The following is a 12,343-nucleotide window of genomic DNA, read 5'->3' on the forward strand; positions in this document are numbered from 1 at the left end:
CATTCGCCACAACCACTGAGCCGGGGCGCCCTAGAGCCAACGTTCCACAACTAAAGGGTAGCCCTCCTTGCCACAGCTACGGAAGCCCACACACAGCAGTGAAACCAAAACCCAGCATGGCCAAAAATAAAGATAAATAAAGTGGAAAGAAAATAGTTTCAAGGTATACCACTGATAAAAGATTAATATTCCCAAGGAAATAAAGAACTTGTAAAAACTGAGGGGAAAAAAAGACCAAAAACTCAACAGAAACGTGGACAAAATACACAGATACTTCACCAAGAATTATATTACCCTAAAACATATTGCCAACAAATGTCTGTCAAGGCTATGGTTTTTCCAGTGGTCATGTATGGATGTAAGAGTTGGACTATAAAGAAAACTGAGTGCCAAAGAATTGATGCTTTTGAACTGTGGTGTTGGAGAAGACTTTTGAGAGTCCCTTAGACTACAAGGAGAGCCAACCAGTCCATCCTAAAAAGATCAGTCCTGAGTATTCACTGGAAGGACTGATGTTGAAGCTGAAACTCCAATACTTTGGCCACCTGATGCATAGAACTGACTCATTTGAAAAGACCCTGATTCTGGGAAAGATTGAAGGCAGGAGGAGAAGGGGACGACAGAGGATAAGATAGTTGGATGGCATCACCTACTCAATGGACATGAGTTTGGGTAAATTCCGGAAGTTGGTAATGAACAGGGAGGCTTGGCATGCTGCAGTCCATGGGGTCGCAAAGAGTCAGACATGACTGAGCGACTGAACTGAACTGAACTGAAATCATATTGAAAGATATTCACCTTTTCTCATAATAAGAGAAATACAACTTAAAACCATCAGTTCAGTTCAGTTCAGTCGCTCAGTCGTGTCCGACTCTCCGCGACCCCATGAATCACAGCACGCCAGGCCTCCCTGTCCATCACCAACTCCCGGAGTACACTCAAACTCATGTCCACAGAGTCGGTGATGCCATCCAGCCATCTCATTCTCCGTCGTCCCCTTCTCCTCCCGCCCCCAACCTTTCCCAGCATCAGAGTCTTTTCCAGTGAGTCAACTCGTCTCATGAGGTGGCCAAAGTATTGGAGTTTCAGCTTTAGCATCAGTCCCTCCAATGAACATCCAGGATTGATCTCCTTTAGAATGGACTGGTTGGATCTCCTTGCAGTATAAGGGACTCTCAAGAGTCTTCTCCAACACCACAGTTCAAAAGCATCGATTCTTCGGCGATCAGCTTTCTTCACAGTCCAACTCTCACATCCATACATGACCACGGGAAAAACCATTGCCTTGACTAGACGGACCTTGGTCGGCAAAGTAATGTCTCTGCTTTTCAATATACTATCAAGGTTGGTCATAACTTTCCTTCCAAGGAGCAAGCGTCTTTTAATTTCATGGCTGCAATCAGCATCTGCAGTGATTTTGGAGCCCAAAAAAACAAAGTCTGACACTGTTTCCACTGTTTTTCCATCTATTTCCCATGAAGTGATGGGACCAGATGCCATGATCTTTGTTTTCTGAATGTTGAGCTTCAAGCCAACCTTTTCACTCTCCTCTTTCACTTTCATCAAGAGGCTTTTGAGTTCCTCTTCACTTTCTGCCATAAGGGTAGTGTCATCTGCATATCTGAGGTTATTGATATTTCTCCCAGCAATCTTAAAACCATACTCAGATACTATTTCTCACCTATTACATTGGCAAAAATCAGTACCCCTAGAGAGGGAATTTATCACAATAGAAACAACATATACATTTACCCTGGAGAAGGAAATGGCAACCCACTCCAGTGTTCTTGCCTGGAGAATCCCAGGGACAGCGGAGCCTGGTGGGCTACAGTCCATGGGGTTGCACAGAGTCGGACACAACTGAAGCGGCTTAGCAGCAGCAGCAGCAGCATACATTTACCCTTTAATCTAACAATGTCAATTTTGGTAATTCAACCTGAAGATAAACCTGTAATGGTACAAAATATATATATATATATTTTTTTAAGTTACATGCAAGGTTATTTATTGTGTTATTTGTAACTGCAGCATATTGGAAAGAACTCAAATTTCTATACATAGAAAATAGATTGAGTAAACTATAGTACATTCACACATTAGAATAACATGCAGCTGTAAACAAAGAATGAGGAAGATCTCTACAAATACACATTGAGTGACATCCAGGATACTTTGATGAGTGAAAAAGAGAAAGTGCAGAATAGTATATGTATGTATACACATATATTGGAGAAGGGAATGGCAACCCACTCCAGTATTCTTGCCTGGAGAATTCCATGGACAGAGGAACCTGGCTGGCTATCGGCCATGGAGTCACAAAGAGTCGGACATGACTGAGCAACTAACACACACGCATACATACATATATATATATATAAAATGCGATTTTTCATGTAATATAGGAGAGGAAATAAGAATACACCCACACATACATTAGAACAAGTATGTATACCTTAAACTTATACAGTTTTATATGTGAAATATATTTCAATTTTAGAAAAAGAAAATAAGTACAATCTTGCCTCAATGAGTATGGTAGTTGCACTCTAGGAAAATTTAGTGTATGTAAAATCCCTGTAAATATCCTTTATGTTCATATGTAAAACAGAATTTGGTTCTAGTTTAACTATCCCAAATACAGTTTTCATTTACAGGAATAGCTTGGTAACATTCCAAAGGGTGTGGGACCAGTTTATACACTGCAGGATGATAGCCAAGCATCCTTGCCACCGACCTAAATGTCAGTGGTGCCCCCAGTCATTGTGATAATCCCAAAACAATCATGATATGAGTTGAATTATACTCCCCCAAAAGATATAGTAATGCCCTAACCCTCAGTACCCTGTGAATGTGACCTTATTTGAAAATAGAGTCTTTGCAGATGTAATCAAGTTAAAATGAAACTAGGCTGGATTAGGGTGAGCTAAACCACTGGATTAGCAATGACTTGGTGTCCTTATAAAAAGAGAAAACAGACGCAGACACACACAGGGGAGAAGGTCATGTGACGACAAGGGCAGAGATTCAAATAATGCATCTGCAAGGCGAGGGACATCAGGGCTTGCTGGCCACCCCTGGAGCTATAAGAGGGGCAGGGAACAGACTCTTCTTAGAGCCTCTGGAAGAACCAACCCTGCCAGTACCTCAATTTCAGACCTCTGGCTCCTGGAGATTTGAGAAGATACATTTGGGTTGTTTTAAGATGGCTCAGCGGGTAAAGAATCAGGAGACACAGGAGATGCAGTTTCAATCCCTGGGTCAGGAAGATTTCCCTGGAGGAGGAAATGGCAACCCACTCCAGTATTCTTGCCTGGAAAATTCCATGGACAGAGAAGCCTTGCGGGCTACCGTCCATGGGGTCGCAAAGAGTCGGACACGATTGAGCAACTAAGCACACAAGCACCCAAAGTCACCAAGTTTGTGATAGTTGGTGACAACCCTGGAAACCAAATACAAAGCTCCCACATGGGCCTTCCCTGGTGGCACAGTGGATAAGAATCTGCCTTCCAATGCAGGGGACATGGGTTCGATCCCTGGTCCAGGAAGATTCCACAAACTGCGGAGCAACAACTCCAAAGCCTGTGCACCTAGAGCCTGTGCTCTGCGACAATGAAGCCACCACAATGAGAAGCCCTTGCACCACAGCTAGAGAAAGTCCTTGCGCAACAGTGAAGGCCCAGCACAGCCATAAATAAAAAGCAAAAGCCCTCACACAGGGTGCTGAACACATTACAGGAAACCTTTCTTTGTGTCTCCCTCCTGCTTAGTGTCTGTCCCCTGCTCAGACATCACCCCGCAGGCGGTATCTTCCCTAAACCCCTCAATCAAAGTATCACCCCACCCCATTGCTCTCATCTCTTTACCCTGCTTAAAATTTTCTTTATTTTTCATTGCTTAACATGACATCATTTCTTTCTTTAGTTGTTGTCTGTCTCCCCAGCTAGCATGTCAGCTCCATGCAAAAGCGACTGACTTTCTCTTCTTTCCTGTTCCACACCAGCACCCAGGACAGCCCTGGCCAGCAGTAGGCGCTTCATTGACATTTACTGAACCAATGAGTGAGTATGCTTTTGCAGAGAGAGGGCAAATGTAACTTTAACATAGTGAGGAAAAGAACAGACTAGCTTCCCTGGAGAAGAGAGCAAAGAGAGATATCAAGAGGTTCTGAGAGCCGGAAAACCTGGAGGAAAAGTCATGTGAGATATTTTGCTGGGAGTTGGAGGTGTGTCCTCTTTGAGTCTTGGAATTTTAGTTGCAGATGTGATGTACAAAACATGCATATGCTTGCCTGGCAAGGCACTGGAGCCAGAAAGGCTACATCTGTCATGTTCATTTGAAGCCAATCCAAGTAGGCTAACGTGCATTTGGAGAGCTCTGAGAGAATGTTATATCTTGTACATGCTGTCAGCAGCAGGAGGGGAAAACGTGTTGGGAAGAGAGAGCCCATACTAAACAAGCCACATTCGTGCTGTGAGGTGGCACACAGGGATTCTCCACCTCGGTGCTGTTGACACTTGGTGCTGTTTCCAGTTGTTGGTTGGTGAGAGCCTTCCCTGTGCAAAGGATGACTGGCAGCAAATGACAGTCTCACCAGTAACGATAACCAAGAACGTCTGTAGACATGGCCAAACATCCTCTGGGGTTCTGGGAGCAAACTCACCCCGGTTGAGAACCACTGAGTTACATGTGGTGCTGCTCCACTCTCCCTCCTTCATTTGTAACTATACACACACACAAACACACAGACGTAGTAGGACAACCCTTCAATGCCCATCAAAGACGATTTATTCCTGTGTGCACTCCCTCCGAATGTGCCCTGATATCTTCTGAGGTCATCGGTGGTCAACCATTTTATTAGTAGCCTACAACAAAACACATCTCTCTGAATTCCTGCCCAAGCGTAGTTCCCATCTACACAGGCTAGACATGATCACGTGGCCTACTTCAGCCAATGGGACATTGGCAGGCATGGTGATACAGACAGAAGCTTCTTAAACACTGACACCTTTGAGCTTGTCCTAATGGAACATTCCTTTGTTGGGAGCCAGAACAAAGCTCAGGCTAGATTCCTGAAGGACCAGAGGCCACATGGAGAGAAGCACTGATAGATGAGAAGCCATCCTGGATGTTCCAGGACTCAACTTCAATTGAATGCAAACATGAGTGACCTTGGCTACATCATATGAAGCAGAACAACTGTTCAGCTGAGCCCAGTCAACTCACAGGATTGTGAAAAACAGAAAATCAGTTTTGTTTTAAGCCAATAAGTTTTGAGATAGGGTATGACACAGCCATAGTCAACTGAAAATGATGCTGGGAAAGATTGAGGGCAAGAGGAAAAGGGGGCGACAGAGGATGAGATGGTTGGATGGCATCACAGACTCAGTGGACATGAGTTTGAGCAAACTCAGAGATAGTGAAGGACAGGGAAACCTGGCGTGCTGTAGTTCATGGTGTTGCAGACTTGGACACGACTTAGTGACTAAACAACAACAATAATAAGTTGATGAAAGTAAGAAACACTACAGTGTTGGAGCAGACTCATGTTAGCTTACAAGAGTGAACTGGAATTTTCAGAATCAATTATTAAATGTTAAATTATACTAACTTAGGATGAAATAAATAACATTTTAAAAAGGATGATACATAATCAAAACATATTTCTTTTTTTAAATTAAATTTTATTGGAATATAGTTGATTTACACTGTTGTATTAGTTTCTGTTATACAGCAATGTGAATCAGTTATGCATATATATACATATATCCACTCTTTTACATTCTTTTCCCATATAAGTCATTACAGAGTATTGATTAAGGTTCCCTGTGCTATACAGTAGGTCTTTATTAGTTATTTATCATTTCTTAATTATTATACTCCTTTTTACCATTATCTATGGTCTTGAGGTTACTTTTTTAAGATTTTTTTTGATGTGGACCATTTTTAAAATCTTCATTGAATTTGTTACAATATTGCTTCTGCTTTTTATGTTTTGGGTTTTTGGCCACAAGGCATATGGGCTGTTAGCTCCCTGACCAGGGATCAGGTCCATACCCTCTGCATTGGAAGGCGAAGACTTAACCACTAGACTGCCAGGGAAGTCCCCCTCTTGAGATTATTTGTATCTAAGCCCATGGACCACAACTACTAAAGCCCAGGGGGCTAGAGCTTCTCTTCTGCAATAAGAGAAGCCACCGCAATGAGAAACCCACATACAGCAATTAGAGAGTAGCCCCTGCCTGCTGCAACTAGAGAAAGCCCAAGTGCGGCAACAAAGACCCACCACAACCAAAACATTAAATAAATAAATCTAAAAAAAAAAAGGTGGGAAATTTGCAACCACTGCCAATTCTGCCATGGAAATGGGAGTTGCACCCTCTGGTCCCCTCCTGCCTTTAGTCAAGAGAAGGCCTTTTAGAAACCCTACTGTCTGTGAGTAGTTTCTCACAGTATGTGGGAATGATCTTGCTGTCTGTCAAAATCAACATCACACTTTCCCCTCTGCTTTGATACTGTACCATTTCAGCTGTAGGTGCCAAATCCTTTTGATTCCACATGAAATACCACCCTGGATTGCTTTCATGTATGTTTTATGAGTACCCCTAGGCATGAATATTTATTTAAGCAACTCGGAGCATATCCCTTTGATTTTCTTTCTCTGTCCTGACTCGTGTTGAAAGGGTGGGGGGAGGTGCACAATGTCACGGTTCACCTGTAATGGCTTTGGCCCCCTAACCCCTTTGCTTACAGGGCCAAATAGTCATCTAGGCAATGGAAAACATTACCTGGCTTTGTGTCAGTTAGCAGCATGACACACATCTCTGTTTTACTAATGAAACAGCTCTTCCCTGTGCAATGTCAGCTTTCCTACACAATGTGTCAACGTACCATTGTCATCCAACTGTTGGCTGTTTGGATCCCTTCCACAGTGACTGACCTGGTCAACCCTTCATCCACATTAATATTTTCTGTTCATTCAGAGACACTGTCAAGAGAATGAAAAAACAAGACACAAGAGAAAATATTTGCGAAACTTAAATATGATAAAAGGCCTATATCCAGAACATATAAAGAATCCTCAAAACTCAATAATAAGAAAATAAACAGCCCAATTATAAATCAGGCAGAAGATCTGAGCAGATATATGCAGAAGCAAATAATCACGAGAAGATACTGAACGTCATTTGTCATTCCAGAAATGGAAATTAAAATCACCACAAGGTACCATAATACCCTAGAATGGCTATAATTACACAGACTTCTCATAGATGCAGAGTACCTGAAAATATCCTACACTACTCAGTATCGGTGGGGATGTAAAATGACAGCTACTTTGAAAATGCTTGATGCTTTCTTAAAAAGTTAAACCTACACTTACTATATGGTCCAGCCATTCCACAGCTAGGAATTTACTCGCCAGAGATGGAAACATATATTTATACAAAGACTTGCACAAGAATGTTCATAACATCTTTCTTGGTAATGTTCCTCAATAGGTGAATATACCCTTAATTGTGGTGTATCAGTTCAGTTCAGTTCATTTCAGTCTCTCAGTCATGTCCGACTCTTTGCGACCCCGTGAATCACAGCACACCAGGCCTCCCTGTCCATCACCAGCTCCTGGAGTTCACTCAAACTCATGTCCATCGAGTTGGTGATGCTATCCATCCATCTCATTCTCTGTCGTCCCCTTCTCCTCCCGCCCCCAATCCCTCCCAGCATCAGAGTCTTTTCCAGTGAGTCAACTCGTCGCATGAGGTGGCCAAAGTATTGGAGCTTCAGTTATAAATACCATCAAATACTCCTCAGCGATAACAAATGAACCACTGATATACCCAACAACATATTTTGACTCTCAAAATAATTCTGCTAAATGAAAGAAGCCAGACCACCCCCTCAAAAAAAAAAACAGTACCTAGTTAACACTCCTTTGTATAAATTTCTAGATTAACTAACCTAAGAAACAGAAAGCAGATCAGTGGTTGCCTGTGGATAGGGTGGGGTAGGAATAAAAAGAGATTGCAAAGAGTCAGGAAGAAAATTTTGGAGGTGATGGATGTATTCATTATCTTGATTATGGTGATGGTTTCACGGGAATATATTTATGTCAAAATTTATAAAATTACACACTTTAAATATCTGCAGTTTATCCAGTGTCAATTACACATGAGTAAAGCTGAAAATGTATATATGTATAGGATGCATCAGTTATTGACTAAGTAATGATTCAAGATGGAGCAAGAAGGACTTCCCTGGTGCTTCAGTGACTTAGACTGGGGGCTCAGGTCGGGGAACTAGATCCCACATGCCACAGTGAAGAATGCCTGTGCTGCAACTAACACCACATGGAGCCAAGTACATAAATATTTATTTTAAAGTAAATATTTAAAAAATAATATTAAAATGTTAATAAAATTTTAAACATATTTATTAATAAACATTTTTATTATTTATTTTAATAACCTAAGGGATAGGCTATCCAATGTTAAACGCCCCAACATTCGAATCATAGGAGTCCCAGAAGAAGAAGACAAAAAGAAAGACCATGAGAGAATACTTGAGGAGATAAGAGTTGAAAATTTCCCTTAAATGGGGAAGGAAATAATCACCCAAGTCCAAGAAACCCAGAGAGTCCCCAACAGGATAAACCCAAGGCGAAATACTCCAAGGCATATATTAATCAAATTAACAAAGATCAAACACAAAGAACAAATATTAAAAGCAGCAAGGGAAAAACAACAAGGGGATTCCCATAAGGATAACAGCTGATCTTTCAACAGAAACTCTTCAGGCCAGGAGGGAATGGCAAGACATACTTAAAGTGATGAAAGAAAGTAACCTACAGCCCAGATTACTATACCCAGCAAGGATCTCATTCAAATATGAAGGAGAAATCAGAGCTTTACAGACAAGCAAAAGCTGAGAGAATTCAGCATCACCAAACCAGCTCTCCAACAAATATTAAAGGATCTTCTCTAGACAGGAAACACAGATAGAGTATATAAATTCGAACCCAAAACAATAAAGAAAATGGCAACGGGATCATCAGTTCAGTTCAGTTCAGTTCAGTCGCTCAGTCGTGTCCGACTCTCCGCGACCCCATGAATCACAGCATGCCAGGCCTCCCTGTCCATCACCAACTCCCGGAGTACACTCAAACTCATGTCCACAGAGTTGGTGATGCCATCCAGCCATCTCATTCTCCGTCGTCCCCTTCTCCTCCCGCCCCCAACCTTTCCCAGCATCAGAGTCTTTTCCAGTGAGTCAACTCGTCTCATGAGGTGGCCAAAGTATTGGAGTTTCAGCTTTAGCATCAGTCCCTCCAATGAACATCCAGGATTGATCTCCCTTAGAATGGACTGGTTGGATCTCCTTGCAGTATAAGGGACTCTCAAGAGTCTTCTCCAACACCACAGTTCAAAAGCATCGATTCTTCGGCGATCAGCTTTCTTACTTATCAGTAATCACCTTAAACGTAAATGGGTTAAATGCCCCAACCAAAAAACAAAGCCTGGCTGAATGGATACAAAAACAAGACCCCCATATATGTTGTCTACAAGAAACCCATCTCAAAACGAGGGACACATACAGACTGAAAGTGAAGGGCTGGAAAAAGATATTTCATGCAAATAGAGACCAAAAGAAAACAGGAGTAGCAATACTCGTATCAGATAAAATAGATTTTAAAACAAAGGCTGTGAAAGAGACAAAGAAGGAAACTACATAATGATCAAAGGATCAATCCAAGAAGAAGATATAACAATTATAAATATTTTTGCACCCAACATAGGAGCACCACAATATGTAAGACAATTACTAACAAGTATGAAAGGGGAAATTAACAACAACGCAATAATAGTGGGAGACTTTAATACCCCACTCACACTTATGGATAAATCAACTAAACAGAAAATTAACAAGGAAACACAAACTTTAAATGATACAATAGACCAGTTAGACCTAATAGATCTCTATAGGACATTTCACCCCAAAACAATGAATTTCACCTTTTTCTCAAGTGCACATGGAACCTTTTCCAGGATAGATCACATCCTGGGCCATAAATCTAGCCTTGGTAAATTGAAAAAAATTGAAATCATTCCAAGCATCTTTTCTGACCACAATGCAGTAAGAGTAGATCTCAATTATGGGAGAAAAACTATTAAAAATGCCAACATATGGAGGCTGAACAACACGCTGCTGAATAATGAACAAATCATAGAAGAAATCAAAAGAGAAATCAAAATATGCATAGAAATGAATGAAAATGAAAATACAACAACCCAAAACCTCTGGGACACTGTAAAAGCAGTGTTAAGGGGAAAGTTCATAGCAATACAGGCACACCTCAAGAAACAAGAAAAAAATCAACTAAATAACCTAACTCTACATCTAAAGAAACTAGAAGAGGAAGAAATGAAGAACCCCAGGGTTAGTAGAAGGAAAGAAATCGTAAAAATTAGGGCAGAAATAAATGCAAAAGAAACAAAAGAGACCATAGCAAAAATCAACAAAGGCAAAAGCTGGTTCTTTGAGAAGGTAAATAAAATTGACAAACCACTAGCCAGACTCATCAAGAAACAAAGGGAGAAGAACCAAATCAATAAAATTAGAAATGAAAATGGAGAGATCACAACCGACAACACAGAAATACAAAGGATTATTAGAGAATACTATCAGCAATTATACGGCAATAAAATGAATAACCTGGAAGAAGTGGACAAATTCCTAGAAAAGTACACCTTTCCAAAACAGAACCAGGAAGAAATAGAAAATCTGAACAGATCCATCACAAGCACGGAACTAGAGGCTGTAGTCAGAAATCTTCCAGCAAACTAAAGCCCAGGTCCAGACGGCTTCACAGCTGAATTCTACCAAAAATTTAAGAGAATAGCTAACACCTATTCTACTCAAACTCTTCCAGAAAACTGCTGAGGAAGGGAAACTTCCAAACTCATTCTATGAGGTTACCATCACCCTAATCCCAAAACCTGGTAAAGATCCCACAAATAAAGAAAACTACAGGCCAATATCACTGATGAACATAGATGCAAAAATCCTTAACAAAATTCTAGCAATCAGAATCCAACAACACATTAAGAAGATCATACATCATGACCAAGTGGGCTTTATCCCAGGAACGCAAGGATTCTTCAATATCCGCACATCAGTCAACGTAATACACTACATTAACAAACTGAAACATAAAAATCATATGATTATCTCAATAGATGCAGAGAAAGCCTTCAACAAAATTCAACATCCATTTATGATAAAAACCCTCCAGAAAGTAGGAATAGAAGGGACATACCTCAACATAATAAAAGCTATATATGACAAACCCACAGCAAACATTATCCTCAATGGTGAAAAACTGAAAGCATTTCCCCTAAAGTCAGGAACAAGACAAGGGTGCCCAATCTCACCACTACTATTCAGCATAGTTCTGGAAGTTTTGGCCACAGCAATCAGAGCAGAAAAAGACATAAAAGGAATCCAAATTGGAAAAGAAGAAGTAAAACTTTCACTGTTCGGTGATGACATGCCTCTACACAGAAAACCCTAAAGACTCTACCAGAAAACTACTAGAGCTAATCAGTGAATACAGTAAAGTTGCAGGATATAAAATCAACGCACAGAAATCCCTTGCATTCCTATACACTAATAATGAGAAAATAGAGAAATTAAGGAAACTATTCCATTCACTGTTGCAATGAAAAGAATTAAATACTTAGGAATATATCTACCTAAAGAAACAAAAGACTTGTACATAGAAAACTATAAAACACTGGTGAATGTAATCAAAGAGGACACTGATAGATGGAGAAATATACTGTGCTCGTGGATTGGAATAATAAATATTGTGAAAATGAGTATACTACCCAAAGTAATTTATACATTCAATGCAATCCCTATCAAGCTACCAGTGATATTTTTCACAGAGCTAGAACAAATAATCTCACAATTTGTATGGAAATACAAAAAACCTCGAATAGCCAAAGCAATCTTGAGGAAGAAGAATGGAACTGGGGGAATCAACCTGCCGGGCTTCAGGCTCTACTACAAAGCCACAGTCATCAAGACAGTATGGTACTGGCATAAAGACAGAAATATAGATCAATGGAACAAAATAGAAAGCCCAGAGATAAATCCACGCACCTATGGGCACCTTATCTTTGACAAAGGAGGCAAGAATATAAAATGGAGAAAAGACAGTCTCTTTAACAAGTGGTGCTGGGAAAACTGGTCAGCCACTTGTAAAAGAATGAAACTAGAACACTTCCTAACACCATACACCAAAATAAACTCAAAATGGATTAGAGAACTAAATGTAAGACCAGAA

The sequence above is a fragment of the Moschus berezovskii genome, chromosome 16, assembly GCF_049115385.1.
Source record: "Moschus berezovskii isolate FMDL1 chromosome 16, NW_MosBer_1.0, whole genome shotgun sequence".
In the NCBI taxonomy this organism is placed as follows: domain Eukaryota; kingdom Metazoa; phylum Chordata; class Mammalia; order Artiodactyla; family Moschidae; genus Moschus; species Moschus berezovskii.